The sequence below is a fragment of the Hyla sarda genome, chromosome 12, assembly GCF_029499605.1.
Source record: "Hyla sarda isolate aHylSar1 chromosome 12, aHylSar1.hap1, whole genome shotgun sequence".
Classification (NCBI taxonomy): Eukaryota; Metazoa; Chordata; class Amphibia; order Anura; family Hylidae; genus Hyla; species Hyla sarda.
Genome location: NC_079200.1, coordinates 5889955 through 5904905, shown reverse-complemented (window position 1 = coordinate 5904905; position 14951 = coordinate 5889955).

Sequence of the window (14951 nt, the reverse complement as noted above, 5' to 3'; positions counted from 1 at the left end):
GTGTAAATGATATAAATTGTTTAAATAGTATAAATAGTGGTAAAAGTATAAAAAGTATAAAGCGTGTAAATAGTATAAATAGTGTTAATAGTATAAATAGAGTTAATAGTATAAATAGTGTAAATAGTACAAATTATGAAATTTGTATAATTAGTATAAATGGTGTGAATAGTGTAATTAGTATGAATAGTATATAAAGCATAAATAATGTAAAAAGAAGAAATAGTATAATAATTATAAAAAGTCTAAATAGTATAAATAATGTAATTAATAAAACTTGTGTTAATAGTATAACTAATGTAATTGGTGTAAATAGTATACATAGTGTAATTAGTATAAATAGTGTAAATTATGTAAATATAATGTAAAAAGTATAAATAGTGTAAATAGCATAGTGTAATAAGTATAAATAGTGTAACTAGTGTAATTAGTGTAAATAGTGAAATTAGTATAATTAGTATAAATAGTAAAATGTAGTATGAATTGTGCTAATGGTATAAAAAGAATAAATATTGTAAAAAGAAGAAACAGTATAATAACTATGAAAAGTGTAAATAGTATAAATACTGTAATTAATAAAAATAGTGTTAATAGTATAACTAATGTAAGAGGTGTAAATAGTATAAATAATGTAAATATAATGTAAAAAGTATAAATAGTTTAAATAGTATAAGAAGTATTAATAGTGTAAACTAATAAATAGTCTTTCATCTGAAATAAATCCCCGGTGAGTAAATGTTACATTATAATGAACCAGTGAAAGAGAATTCCCAAAGAACATGAGACAAGAGGTGGAACACTCAGATAGTGACTTTAGAAGGGGAATGACTGCGGCTCCTGCGGCTCCTCAGAGGAGTCTCCTGATAATATTCAGGGTGGTCCGGCTCAACCTTTTTGTGCCCCTCATCAGGTGTATGGTGAGCTGTCGTACCCCCATCGCTATAGAGCTTTTATTACAAATATAATGGTTTCCCGTATCCTTCTATGACACCGTATACTCTTACTGTAACATCTTATATTCATTATACCAATCCCCCCTAAGTACAACTTTTTTTTTTTTGTACTATTTTTTGACAATATGTTTTTCTCTATGCACAATTCTCTCGGCCGCCATTGTTTCTTTAGATCTTAATGTTTGTCATGTGTCCCGTACTATTATACTCTTTTCTCCTAATTTTTGTACATTCTATTCATTATATTCTCCCTCTGTTTTTCTAATCATAAACAACGCACAGACCCCCTCCCCCCTCCTCCACCTCGATCTAACAAGGAGTTCATTGTGTTTTTTGGTGCCATTTCCTTGCACATGAATTTCTGGTCTCGTTTGTACCAATAATGACTATTGGATGTTGCTCAGATTTGCTCATTGTTAATAATGTTTGTCTGAAGTGAATTCTGAGCCATCAGATGTTCCATGTGTCGTACTAACTATTGGGACGTATGGCCCATAGTTTGTGGTGTTTCGAACTTGTACATGTTTTTTTTTGTGGTAAAAATAAAGTGATAAAGTTGCAGGGGGGGGGTGGGGGTCAGAGGGGGTGGGGGGGATAAAGTGGCTGGAGTAATAAAGTGACAGGGGGTATTGAGGGAGAATAAAGTGACACAGGGGATCAGAGGGGGTGAATGATGTGGCACAGGAGGGGTAAATGGTGAATGAAATGACACAGGGTGGATGATGTGGCACAGGAGGGGTAAATGGTGAATGAAATGACACAGGGTGGATGATGTGGCACAGGGGATGGTAATGAGGGGAGATGAAATGGCACAGGGGAAGAGCAAGGGAAGGCAATGTAACACAGAGGGTAATAAAGGGGGGGATTATATTGCGCAGAGGGTAATAGAGGGGGAATGAAATGGCACGGGGGATGAAATCGTACAGGGGTGATAAGAGGGAGAGTAAATGGCACAGGGGGTGATGAATGCGCAACGTGATGCAATTGACGGTATGGCGAGGGTTGTCCAGGTGGCCCAGGCCTTGTGCTGTGTAAAGGGCCCAAAAATTTCTGATGGCAGCCCTGGCCATAGGCATAGCATTGATCAGTGTTATTGGCGCGCCACTTAAACGCCCTGCTGAGGCTGTCTGTATAACCGGATTACCAATCAGGCGGCACAGAGGCAGGTAGGGACCCTCTGACCATCATTCAGCTGACCAGGACCTCACCATTACCTCCCTATGGTCCTGAGCAACCACTCAAAGCCAACCAGCACCAGCAATTTTTCACTTTTGATCTCAGGATGCACTTTGATGGGATATAAGGGTTAAATGTTGGGCATCGGCTCGATCGCCATTGCCCAACTCTAGTGCTGAGTCCTGGCAGCTTCATACTTTTTGTGTTACAATTGCAGTTTGACCCATTATGAACCAACATCCCAGTTATTTTTGCCTTCCTGTTCCCTGTGGTATTATGTTCCTTTTTGTTTTGTCCTTTATGTGACTATTAACAATGTGTTTTCTTATTGTTTTGTTTTTATAGTAATTTATCAATAACAAAGAGATGGCTATAAATACGGAAAACTCTTTAGTGTAGGAAAGGATTAAAGATGGCGTTTATGACATAACACGGAGCTCAAGTGAAAATCGCATTAAATTTAAGGGAAGGAGTCGGCTTACGAGGTGAGACGGACGTTCATTAGTGAGACCCGAAGGTAAATGCCAGACACGGAACGTGTTTTATAGATCCTGGTGCCGCAAATGTTTAGCTGCTCAGCCTAATGCCCTTGGTTTATAAAGTGTGTCCTGAAGATTTAACACTTTTATGGTCAACCTGGCACCCTGCTAAAGTGAAACTAGATTCATACAAGGCGGACATATTAAAAAATCGGTGTAATTTATGTTTCGATAATATTAATCATGCCTTTGTGAGGTTTCGTGCCACTTTTTTTTTCATTTTGTGCCAAAAAATGTCTTCAACTTCTACCAGTGACCATCTACAACTTCTACCAGTGACCATCTACAACCTCTTGAGAAAGGGAGGAGACTCCTGAAACGTCCAGCAGCTCGCATGCCAGCGAGCGTTTCCCCACCCCCTCAGAATTAGCGTCCACATGGCCCGGAACACACCGTCCAGCAAGCAGCAAGTCTGGGATGGAAGGTTCTGAAGACACCGAGTGGAATAACCTCTGAACAGTCTATTGAGCACCGGGTGATTATGTTCTGTATATCTCTTTGCTATTTTGTACATGGATACATTTGGAGATAAAGAACTTTTTAAGTGCAATTCCCAGTCTATGTCTGTTTCTACATATATATGGTTTACTGCACTCAGGAGACGGAGCCCTGAGATAGACATAGTGAAGCCACCCATTATGTGCACACCTGTGGTCTGATTATATTGAGAATTTGATACATCTACAACTTCCACCAGTGACCATCTACGACTTCTACCAGTGACCATCTACAACTTCTACCAGTGACCATCTACAACCTCTACCAGTGACCATCTACAACATCTACCAGTGACCATCTACACCTTCTACCAGTGAACATCTACAACATCTACCAGTGACCATCTACAACTTCTACCAGTGACCATCTACAACATCTACCAGTGACCATCTACACCTTCTACCAGTGACCATCTACAACTTCTACCAGTGACCATCTACAACCTCTACCAGTGACAATCTACACCTTCTACCAGTGACCATCTACAACATCTACCAGTGATCATCTACACCTTCTACCAGTGACCATCTACACCTTCTACCAGTGACAATCTACACCTTCTACCAGTGACCATCTACAACATCTACCAGTGATCATCTACACCTTCTACCAGTGACTATCTACACCTTCTACCAGTGACAATCTACACCTTCTACCAGTGACCATCTACAACATCTACCAGTGATCATCTACACCTTCTACCAGTGACCATCTACAACTTCTACCAGTGACCATCTACAACCTCTACCAGTGACCATCTACACCTTCTACCAGTGACCATCTAAAACCTCTACCAGTGACAATCTACAACTTCTACCAGTGACCATCTACAACTTCTACCAGTGACCATCTACAACCTCTTGAGAAAGGGAGGAGACTCCTGAAACGTCCAGCAGCTCGCATGCCAGCGAGCGTTTCCCCACCCCCTCAGAATTAGCGTCCACATGGCCCGGAACACACCGTCCAGCAAGCAGCAAGTCTGGGATGGAAGGTTCTGAAGACACCGAGTGGAATAACCTCTGAACAGTCTATTGAGCACCGAGTGATTATGTTCTGTATATCTCTTTGCTATTTTGTACATGGATACATTTGGAGATAAAGAACTTTTTAAGTGCAATTCCCAGTCTATGTCTGTTTCTACATATATATGGTTTACTGCACTCAGGAGACGGAGCCCTGAGATAGACATAGGGAAGCCACCCATTATATGCACACCTGCGGTCTGATTATATTGAGAATTTGATACATCTACAACTTCCACCAGTGACCATCTACGACTTCTACCAGTGACCATCTACAACTTCTACCACTGACCATCTACAACCTCTACCAGTGACCATCTACAACATCTACCAGTGACCATCTACACCTTCTACCAGTGAACATCTACAACATCTACCAGTGACCATCTACAACTTCTACCAGTGACCATCTACAACCTCTACCAGTGACCATCTACACCTTCTACCAGTGACCATCTACAACATCTACCAGTGATCATCTACACCTTCTACCAGTGACCATCTACAACTTCTACCAGTGACCATCTACAACTTCTACCAGTGACCATCTACAACCTCTACCAGTGACCATCTACAACTTCTACCAGTGACCATCTACAACTTCTACCAGTGACCATCTACAACTTCTCCCAGTGACCGTCTACACCTTCTACCAGTGACCATCTACAACTTCTACCAGTGACCATCTACAACTTCTACCAGTGACCAGCTACACCTTCTACCAGTGACCATCTAAAATTTCTACCAGTGGCCATCGACACATTCTACCAGTAACCATCTAAAACTTCTACCAGTGACCATTTACAACTTCTCCCAGTGACCGTCTACACCTTCTACCAGGGACCATTTACAACTTCTCCCAGTGACCGTCTACACCTTCTACCAGGGACCATCTACAACTACCATTGACCAGAATATTCACAGACGCTAAACAAAAATAGGTGTGCACTAATAATATATATATAGTATAGTGGGATAGAAAATCCTCACAACCAGTAACACCTATAAATAAGAAATGCTAGTAAGCTCCCATAGACAAATGATATAACACAGAAACAAGTGGAGCCATTTATAGAGAAAAATACAAAATATACTTTATTCAGAAAAAATACATAAAAGCTGAGGACTCCCACACAGATGGAGGGCAAAAAACAGCAAGGGTGACCCCTCAGATTACACAAGGAGCTAATTGGAAAGTACATAAGCAGGAATAAACAGTGCAAGTACACTAAAAAGTTAAAGGGTACCTCTCATCAAATAAACTTTTGATATATTTTAGATTAATGAATGTTGAATAACCTTCCAATAGCATGTTAATGAAAAATATACTTCTTTCTATTGTATTTTTCCCGATCAGTCCTGTCAGCAAGCATTTCTGACTCATGCTGGAGTCCTAAACACTCAGAGCTGCCAGCCTGCTTTGTTCACAGCCAAACAGGCTGTGAACAAAGCAGGCTGGCAGCTCTGAGTGTTCTCCTTTGTGAACAAAGCAGACTGGCAGCTCGTAGTGTTTAGGACTCCGGCATGAGTCTGAAATGCTTGCTGCCAGGACTGGTAGAGAGACCCCTAGTGGTCATTTCTTCAAAGTGGAAAATTAAATAGAAAGAAGCATATTTTTCATTAACATGCTATTGGAAAGTTATTCTGCATACATTAATCTGTAATATATCAAAAGTTTTTTTGATGAGAGGTACCCTTTAAAGTGTCCAAGAATGGACTACAAAATACAGAAACCAAACAAAGTGAAAGCATACTTAATCAGAAATGCTCCAGTGGAACCTGGGGGGACACCACCCCAATGCTGCGTTTCGGGATCCAAGCCTTTCTCAAGGGGTGGTGTCCTAGTAGCAGGATGTAGTATATATACACAACATTAACCTATCAACGTGCAGAAACACCTAATGATCTCAGGAGTATGATCCCCTGGATTTCCCTGAAGCCTCTCTCTGCACATGAGTCGTGTCGTCGTCACCACCTCACTACCGCTTCCTGGAAGCGCGTCTGGTCCGATCAGCTGACCAGCCGATCAGCTGACCAACTACCACTGGCCATCTACACCTTCTACCAGTGACCATTTAAAACTTCTACCAGTGACCATCTACACCTTCTACCAGTGACCATCTACACCTTCTACCAGTGACCATCTACACCTTCTACCTGTGACCATCTACACCTTCAACCAGTGACCATCTACACCTTCTACCTGTGGCCATCTACAACTTCTACCAGTGACCATTTAAAACTTCTACCAGTGACCATCTACAGCTTCTACCAGTAACCATCTACAACTTCTACCAGAGACCATCTACAACTTCTACCATTAACCATCTACGACCTCTACCAGTGACCATATATACCTTCTACCAGTGACCATCTACACCTTCTACCAGGGACCATATACACCTTCTACCAGAGACCATCCACAACCTCTACCATAGACCATCTGCAACTTCTACCAGTGACCATCTACAACTTCTACTAGTGTACCATCTACAACTTCTACCAGTGACCATCTACAACTTTTCCCAGTGACCGTCTACAACTTTTACCAGTGACCATATACAACTGCCAGTGACCATCTACACCTTCTACCAGAGACCATCTTCACCTTCAACCAGAGACCATCTATAACTTCTACCAGCGACCATCTAAAACTTCTACCAGTGACCATCTACACCTTCTACCAGAGACTATCTTCACCTTCAACCAGAGACCATCTATAACTTCTACCAGTGACCATCTACAACTTCTACCAGTGACCATCTACAACTTCTACTAGTGTAACATCTACAACTTCTACCCGGAACACACCGTCCAGCAAGCAGCAAGTCTGGGATGGAAGGTTCTGAAGACACCGAGTGGAATAACCTCTGAGCAGTCTATTGAGCACCGGGTGATTATGTTCTGTATATCTCTTTGCTATTTTGTACATGGATACATTTGGAGATAAAGAACTTTTTAAGTGCAATTCCCAGTCTATGTCTGTTTCTACATATATATGGTTTACTGCACTCAGGAGACGGAGCCCTGAGATAGACATAGGGAAGCCACCCATTATGTGCACACCTGTGGTCTGATTATATTGAGAATTTGATACATCTACAACTTCCACCAGTGACCATCTACGACTTCTACCAGTGACCATCTACAACTTCTACCACTGACCATCTACAACCTCTACCAGTGACCATCTACAACATCTACCAGTGACCATCTACACCTTCTACCAGTGAACATCTACAACATCTACCAGTGACCATCTACAACCTCTACCAGTGACCATCTACACCTTCTACCAGTGACCATCTACAACATCTACCAGTGATCATCTACACCTTCTACCAGTGACCATCTACAACTTCTACCAGTGACCATCTACAACCTCTACCAGTGACCATCTACACCTTCTACCAGTGACCATCTACAACATCTACCAGTGACCATCTACAACTTCTACCAGTGACCATCTACAACTTCTACCAGTGACCATCTACAACTTCTCCCAGTGACCGTCTACACCTTCTACCAGTGACCATCTACAACTTCTACCAGTGACCATCTACACCTTCTACCAGTGACCATCTACAACTTCTACCAGTGACCAGCTACACCTTCTACCAGTGACCATCTAAAATTTCTACCAGTGGCCATCGACACATTCTACCAGTAACCATCTAAAACTTCTACCAGTGACCATTTACAACTTCTCCCAATGACCGTCTACACCTTCTACCAGGGACCATTTACAACTTCTCCCAGTGACCGTCTACACCTTCTACCAGGGACCATCTACAACTACCATTGACCAGAATATTCACAGACGCTAAACAAAAATAGGTGTGCACTAATAATATATATATAGTATAGTGGGATAGAAAATCCTCACAACCAGTAACACCTATAAATAAGAAATGCTAGTAAGCTCCCATAGACAAATGATATAACACAGAAACAAGTGGAGCCATTTATAGAGAAAAATACAAAATATACTTTATTCAGAAAAAATACATAAAAGCTGAGGACTCCCACACAGATGGAGGGCAAAAAACAGCAAGGGTGACCCCTCAGATTACACAAGGAGCTAATTGGAAAGTACATAAGCAGGAATAAGCAGTGCAAGTACACTAAAAAGTTAAAGGGTACCTCTCATCAAATAAACTTTTGATATATTTTAGATTAATGAATGTTGAATAACTTTCCAATAGCATGTTAATGAAAAATATGCTTCTTTCTATTGTATTTTCCCCGATCAGTCCTGTCAGCAAGCATTTCTGACTCATGCTGGAGTCCTAAACACTCAGAGCTGCCAGCCTGCTTTGTTCACAGCCAAACAGACTGTGAACAAAGCAGGCTGGCAGCTCTGAGTGTTCTCCTTTGTGAACAAAGCAGACTGGCAGCTCGTAGTGTTTAGGACTCCAGCATGAGTCTGAAATGCTTGCTGCCAGGACTGGTAGAGAGACCCCTAGTGGTCATTTCTTCAAAGTGGAAAATTAAATAGAAAGAAGCATATTTTTCATTAACATGCTATTGGAAAGTTATTCTGCATACATTAATCTGTAATATATCAAAAGTTTTTTTGATGAGAGGTACCCTTTAAAGTGTCCAAGAATGGACTACAAAATACAGAAACCAAACAAAGTGAAAGCATACTTAATCAGAAATGCTCCAGTGGAACCTGGGGGGACACCACCCCAATGCTGCGTTTCGGGATCCAAGCCTTTCTCAAGGGGTGGTGTCCTAGTAGCAGGATGTAGTATATATACACAACATAAACCTATCAACGTGCAGAAACACCTAATGATCTCAGGAGTATGATCCCCTGGATTTCCCTGAAGCCTCTCTCTGCACATGAGTCGTGTCGTCGTCACCACCTCACTACCGCTTCCTGGAAGCGCGTCTGGTCCGATCAGCTGACCAGCCGATCAGCTGACCAACTACCACTGGCCATCTACACCTTCTACCAGTGACCATTTAAAACTTCTACCAGTGACCATCTACACCTTCTACCAGTGACCATCTACACCTTCTACCAGTGACCATCTACACCTTCTACCTGTGATCATCTACACCTTCAACCAGTGACCATCTACACCTTCTACCTGTGGCCATCTACAACTTCTACCAGTGACCATTTAAAACTTCTACCAGTGACCATCTACAGCTTCTACCAGTAACCATCTACAACTTCTACCAGAGACCATCTACAACTTCTACCATTAACCATCTACGACCTCTACCAGTGACCATATATACCTTCTACCAGTGACCATCTACACCTTCTACCAGGGACCATATACACCTTCTACCAGAGACCATCCACAACCTCTACCATAGACCATCTGCAACTTCTACCAGTGACCATCTACAACTTCTACTAGTGTACCATCTACAACTTCTACCAGTGACCATCTACAACTTTTCCCAGTGACCGTCTACAACTTTTACCAGTGACCATATACAACTGCCAGTGACCATCTACACCTTCTACCAGAGACCATCTTCACCTTCAACCAGAGACCATCTATAACTTCTACCAGTGACCATCTACACCTTCTACCAGAGACCATCTTCACCTTCAACCAGAGACCATCTATAACTTCTACCAGTGACCATCTACACCTTCTACCAGAGACCATCTTCACCTTCAACCAGAGACCATCTATAACTTCTACCAGTGACCATCTACAACTTCTACCAGTGACCATCTACAACTTCTACTAGTGTAACATCTACAACTTCTACCATTGACCATCTACAATTTCTACCAGTGACCATCTACAACTTCCACCAGAGACCATCTACAACTTCTGCCAGTGACCATCTATAACTTTTACCAGTGACCATCTACAACTTTTACCAGTGACCATCTACAACTTTTACCAGTGACCATCTACAACTTCTACCAGTGACCATCTACACCTTCTACCAGTGACCATCTACAACTTCTACCATTGACCATCTACAACTTCTACCAGTGACCATCTACACCTTCTACAAGTGACCATCTACAACATCCATCAGTGACCATCTACACCTTCTACCAGTGACCATCTACAACTTCTACCAGTGACCATCTACACCTTCTACCAGTGACCATCTACACCTTCTACCAGTGACCATCTACACCTTCTACCAGTGACCATCTACAACCTCTACCAGAAACCATCTACAATTTTTACCAGTGACCATCTACAACTTCTACTGGTGACCGTCTACAACTTCTACCAGTGACCATCTACAACTTCTACCGGTGACCTAATTCACACTGTGTCCGATGGTGGAGCCCAAACTTGACTAGCACCAGTATGCCAAATAAAATGGCACTTTCCAAGGGATAGCAAAATTCGTCTTTATTCTTTATAAGAGGTGCATAATGACAAGACATGGTGGGGGATGGTATGGGTGGCGGGGATTCGATTTCATGTGTGATGATGCACTTCCTCTTGCTGACGCTCCAAGCCAAGTGACCGTTCATCATTCAACCTCAGCTCGTATACAACTTTGGCGTCGCCACAACCATTGTCACGATGGACACAGTCGTGTGGGGGGGGGGGAGGGGTCTTCTAGGGGACATATTAGACATAAACATTTCTTTCTAGTTGTGCTGCCTAAATGTATCGATGCGTCTAAGACACATCTGGTTCGAAGCGCCGACTCCAATCCAATGTGATATTTTTTACATCACGTAATACTTGGCTATGCTGCTACATAAACCTCAATATTGTTTGCTAAAATCGAGGTGTAATATAACGACAACTGATGGACGACGTCCTCACCTTATCATACGCGCTTCGTAATGAAAACCTTGTGGACTCTCTCAGCCTGTACAATGTGACTGTTGAAAAGCATTTTACATACAGTCTGGTATAAAAGAAAGAAAAAAGTGATGTAAACCTGTAAAAATAATTATTATTTTTATTAATCTTTTATCCTGGTACAACCCCTGGAACCTTGGTATAATTTTTTTTTTTTTTAATTTTTTTAATTTTAGGACTATATCCAAAATTGTTTTGGAACCGCTCCTGTTCTATAACGCAGGGCCACAGCAACATAGCGGGTCGGGCCCTGCCTCTAACAACGGCCGGGACCCGTGGCTAATATCGTGTGGCACTGATCGCGGTGCCGCACTCTATTAACCCTTTAGACGCGGTGTTCAAAGTTTATCGCGCGTCTAAAGTGAAACTAAAGTGCTGCCGGTTAGCTCAGGGGGCTGTTTGGGACCGCTGCGGTGAAATCGCTGCGTCCCGAACACCTGTAGGACACGAGGAGGGTCCCCTTACCTAACTCCTGGTGTCTGATCGCCGAATGACTGCTCAGTGCCTGAGATCCAGGCATGAGAAATCAAGCAGCAGAATCATTGATCAATGGTTTCCTATGAGAAACCATTGATCAATGTAAAAGATCAGTGCGTGCAGTGTTATAGCCTCCTATGGGATAACAATGATAAGTGTAAGAGATCAGTGTGTGCAGTGTTATATTCTCCTATGGGATAATAATGATCAGTGTGTGCAGTGTTATAGTCTCCTATGGGATAACAATGATCCGTGTAAAAGATCAGTGTGTGCAGTGTTATAGCCTCCTATGGGATAATAATGATCAGTATAAGAGATCAGTGTGTGCAGTGTTATAGTCTCCTATGGGATAACAATGATCAGTGTGTGCAGTGTTATAGTCTCCTATGGGATAACAATGATCAGTGTGTGCAGTGTTATAGTCTCCTATGGGATAACAATGATCAGAGTGTGCAGTGTTATAGTCTCCTATGGGATAACAATGATCAGTGTGTGCAGTGTTATAGTCTCTTATGGGATAACAATGATCAGTATGTGCAGTGTTATAGTCTCCTATGGGATAACAATGATCAGTGTAAGAGATCAGTGTGTGCAGTGTTATAGTCTCTTATGGGATAACAATGATCAGTGTGTGCAGTGCTATAGTCTCCTATGGGATAACAATGATCAGTGTGTGCAGTGTTATAGTCCCCTATGGGATAACAATGACCAGTGTGTGCAGTGTTATAGTCTCTTATGGGATAACAATGATCAGTGTGTGCAGTGTTATAGTCTCCTATGGGATAACAATGATCAGTGTGTGCAGTGTAATAGTCTCTTATGGGATAACAATGATGATTGTGTGCAGTGTTATAGTCTCCTATGGGATAACAATGATCAGTGTGTGCAGTGTTATAGTCTCCTATGGGATAACAATGATCAGTGTGTGCAGTGTAATAGTCTCCTATGGGATAACAATGAACAGTGTAAGAGATCAGTGTGTGCAGTGTTATAGTCTCCTATGGGATAAAAATGATCAGTGTGTGCAGTGTTATTGCCTCCTATGGGATAACAATGATCAGTGTGTGCAGTGTTATAGCCTCATATGGGATAACAATGATCAGTGTGTGCAGTGTTATAGTCTCCTATGGGGTAACAATGATCAGTGTAAGAGATCAGTGTGTGCAGTGTTATAGTCCCCTATGGGATAACAATGATCAGTGTGTGCAGTGTTATAGTCTCCTATGGGATAACAATGATCAGTGTGTGCAGTGTTATAGTCTCCTATGGGGTAACAATGATCAGTGTGTGCAGTTTCATAGTCTCCTATGGGATAACAATGATCAGTGTGTGCAGTGTTATAGTCTCCTATGGGATAACAATGATCAGTGTGTGCAGTGTTATAGTTTCCTATGAGATAACAATGATCAGTGTGTGCAGTGTTATAGTCTCCTATGGGATAACAATGATCAGTGTGTGCAGTGTTATAGTCCCCTATGGGGTAACAATGATCAGTGTGTGCAGTGTTATAGTCTCCTATGGAATAACAATGATCAGTGTGTGCAGTGTTATAGTCTCCTATGGGATAACAATGATCAGTGTGTGCAGTGTTATAGTCCCCTATGGGATAACAATGATCAGTGTGTGCAGTGTTATAGTCTCCTATGGGGTAACAATGATCAGTGTGTGCAGTGTTATAGTCTCCTATGGAATAACAATGATTAGTGTGTGCAGTGTTATAGTCTCCTATGGGATAACAATGATCAGTGTGTGCAGTGTTATAGTCCCCTATGGGATAACAATGATCAGTGTGTGCAGTGTTATAGTCTCCTATGGGAGCTATAACATTGCAAAACAAAAGTGATTAAAAAAAGTGAATAAAGATCATTTAACTCCTTCCCTAATAAAAGTTTGAATCCCCCCCCCCCCTTTTCCCATAAAAAAAACAGTGTAAATAAAAATAAACATATGTGGTATATATATTTATATATATGTGTGTGGAAATGTCCGAATTATAAAAAATATATCATTAATTAAACCACACGGTCAATGGCGTACGCGCAAAAAAATTCCAAAGTCCAAAATAGCGTATTTTTGGTAACTTTTTATATCATGAAAAAAATGAATAAAAAGTCCGATCAATACAAATAAAAAGTCTGATCAATAAGTCCGAACAATACAAAAATGGTACAACTAAAAACGTCAGATCACGGCGCAAAAAATGAGCCCTCATACTACCCCATACGCGGAAAAATAAAAAAGTTATAGGGGTCAGAAGATGACATTTTTAAACGTATACATTTTCCTGCATGTAGTTATGATTTTTTTCAGAAGTGCGACAAAATCAAACCTATATAATTAGGGGATCATTTTAACCGTATGGACCTACAGAATAAAGAGAAGGCGTCATTTTTAACGAAATATGTACTGCGTAGAAACAGAAGCCCCCAAAATTTACAAAATGGCGTTTTTTCTTCAATTTTGTCTCACAATGATTTTTTTTTTCCGTTTTGCTGTAGATTTTTGGGTAAAATGACTGATGTCATTACAAAGTAGAATTGATGGCGCAAAAAATAAGCATCATATGGATTTTTATCTGCAAAATTGAAAGAATCATGATTTTTGAAGGTAAGGAAGAAAAAACAAAACTCCTTAAGGAGTTAATACTACCTAAAGGGGACTGACACTACTGCTACTATACCACTACTATCTAAAGAGGGGGGCGCCACCACCACTACTACTATCTAAAGAGGGGGGCGCCACCACCACTACTACTATCTAAAGAGGGGGGCGCCACCACCACTACTACTATCTAAAGAGGGGGGCGCCACCACCACCACTACTATCTAAAGAGGGGGGCGCCACCACCACTACTACTATCTAAAGAGGGGGGCGCCACCACCACTACTACTATCTAAAGAGGGGGGCGCCACCACCACTACTACTATCTAAAGAGGGGGGCGCCACCACCACTACTACTATCTAAAGAGGGGGGCGCCACCACCACTACTACTATCTAAAGAGGGGGGCGCCACCACCACTACTACTATCTAAAGAGGGGGGCGCCACCACCACTACTACTATCTAAAGAGGGGGGCACCACCACCACTACTACTATCTAAAGAGGGGGGCGCCACCACCACTACTACTATCTAAAGAGGGGGGCGCCACCACCACTACTACTATCTAAAGAGGGGGGCGCCACCACCACTACTACTATCTAAAGAGGGGGGCGCCACCACCACTACTACTATCTAAAGAGGGGGGCGCCACCACCACTACTACTATCTAAAGAGGGGGGCGCCACCACCACTACTACTATCTAAAGAGGGGGCGCCACCACCACTACTACTATCTAAAGAGGGGGGCGCCACCACCACTACTACTATCTAAAGAGGGGGCGCCACCACCACTACTACTATCTAAAGAGGGGGGCGCCACCACCACTACTACTATCTAAAGAGGGGGCACCACCACCACTACTACTATCTA